The following is a 2,337-nucleotide window of genomic DNA, read 5'->3' as shown; positions in this document are numbered from 1 at the left end:
ACCATAGACTTTGCATGTAAACCTGATGCTCCTGATGCTGAAATCGCGGTTGGTGTGAACGCACCATAAGATGTCTGTTTGGCTGGGGGCAGGAGAGGAGGAAGATGAGCTTGTTCCTGAGCTGAACCTGTTGAAGAATGTGTTCAGCTCATTTGCTCTGTCCAGACTTCCATCCATCCAATTCTCCTTTTTCTTGAAACCTGTGATCTTCTTCATCTCTGACCACACATCTTTGATATTGTTCCTTTTCAGTTTACTCTCCATCTTCCTTCTATAAACCTCCTTGCTGTCTCTGATCTTGACTTTGAGCTGCTTCTGTTTACTCCTCAATAACTCCCTGTCACGATCCCTAAAGGCCCTTTTTTCTTGTTTAACAGTTCCTTTAGCTCACTGGTGATCCAGGGTTTGTTATTAGGGAAGCATCTCACAGTTCTGCTGGGCATGGTGTTGTACACACAGAAGTTTATATAGTCAGTCACACACTCAGTCATGGCATTTATGTCATCTCCATGTGGCTGGCAAAGAACAATCCAATTTGTAGCTTCAAAACATCCCTGTAGGGCTTCTTCAGCTTCCTGTGACCACTTTTTCATAGTCCTTGTAGTTACAGGTTGTCTCTGAACAAGTGGTTTATATTCTGAGCAGAGATAAACAAGGTTGTGATCTGAATTACCCAGAGGATGTCTTGCATTGGCGATATATGAATCCTTAACATTTGTGTAAAACAAATCCAATGTTTTGTTGTCTCTGGTAGAGCAGCTGACTAACTGTTGAAATGTTGGCAGTGTAGCAGAGAGTGAGGCATGATTAAAATCACCAGATATTGCCACAAATGCATTGGGGTGTTGTTTCTATATCTTAGCAACAACGGAACTGACATATCACATGCATTGTCAGCAACAGCTGAAGGTGGAATGTAAACAGCTGTCAAAATAACACTGGTGAACTCTCTTGGTAAATAATATGGGCGAAAACTTACTGCCAAGAGTTCAATGTCTGGACTGCAGTGACGAAACTTCACAGTAACATGTCTTGGATGACACCATCTGTTGTTGACAAGCACTGCTAATCCACCTAAATATGTATACTATATATGTATGTATATACGTATACTCGCATGCATCCTTGATTTTTGAAATTTTGTGAGCCACATTTCTCTGCCTCGTGAGGAGGAGCGTTCAAATTGGGACAGCACTCAGTGTGGGGCGTTGACTTATGCGGCCGACAAATGCGCACTTATGGGGATGCAGCCCATAAATTGAGATACAGCCATATTCTAAGACGGGATGATGAGCGCCCCCTACTGGCTGGCTGCAACATTGAAAATGAATGGATCATTCTTATGACTTAAAAAATAAAAATACTATATATACTAATTTTTTTCAAGTGTTGATTTTTGTTGATTAGATTGAAATATGCATTTTTTAAAATATGTTTAATTTCAATTAAATATATCACTGTCAGAGGTGCTACAGCTAGCTTCTGCCTCTTTCTACGTTTCCAAATAACCCCAGAAGAATTTTATTTCAAATATCCATACAAAACTAATAATGAGTCAAAGGTCTATGAAACAACCGATACACGAACCATTATGTATTTTCCCCTTTTTTTAGATCATAGTCTTTCACTTTAGTATTAGTTGCATTTAGACTAGCTATTAGCTCTTGTCTTTCTCTGAATTGAAGTTGTTCAAAGAGCTATCTACAAAAGAGAGATGGGAATTTTCAAAACTTTTCCTTATAATGCTAATTCAAAATGGCCTGAATATCCCACAAAAAAAACTTGTGATTTATGACAGTAAATCAATCTCATACCAATGGTCCGCACTGCTGTCCCTTTGAGTCTGATTATTCAACAAAACACAAACCGTATGGACCATAAACTGAGAAATATTAAAGTGCATTACTCCAAGTGTTTGTTGCGTGCATTGAAACTGAGCTCACGAACATGAGAAACTTTTTCAATATCCTGTGGTCACTTGAGACTCCTGCAGATTTCAAAATATCCAAAGCTTTTAAACTTCAAAAGGTCAAATTGTGCCGAATTTCAATACCTGTTGTTTAAAAAGATATTTAAATAAAAACTATATTGCAAATCAAACACTTAGCAGAAGTGGCTTCAACGATAGGGAGAAAGAGATGCTGCTGGTTCTACAAGATAATCAGATTTTATTTTCTCGATTTTTTTATCATTTAATGTAAAGAAGTGGTGTGCAATTGTAGTATTAGGTTAGATTAGTTTTGTTGAAAGTGGCTCACAGTTAAAAAGGTGTCATATTTATTGTAGCTTTTTAGTATTTGTGGTTCTTAAACCAACAGACCAAAAAAAAAAAAAAAA

This window comes from Austrofundulus limnaeus, unplaced genomic scaffold, assembly GCF_001266775.1.
Source record: "Austrofundulus limnaeus strain Quisiro unplaced genomic scaffold, Austrofundulus_limnaeus-1.0 Scaffold147, whole genome shotgun sequence".
Lineage (NCBI taxonomy): Eukaryota > Metazoa > Chordata > Actinopteri > Cyprinodontiformes > Rivulidae > Austrofundulus > Austrofundulus limnaeus.
The sequence above is the reverse complement of the archived record's forward strand: the minus strand, read 5'-3'. Positions refer to the sequence as shown.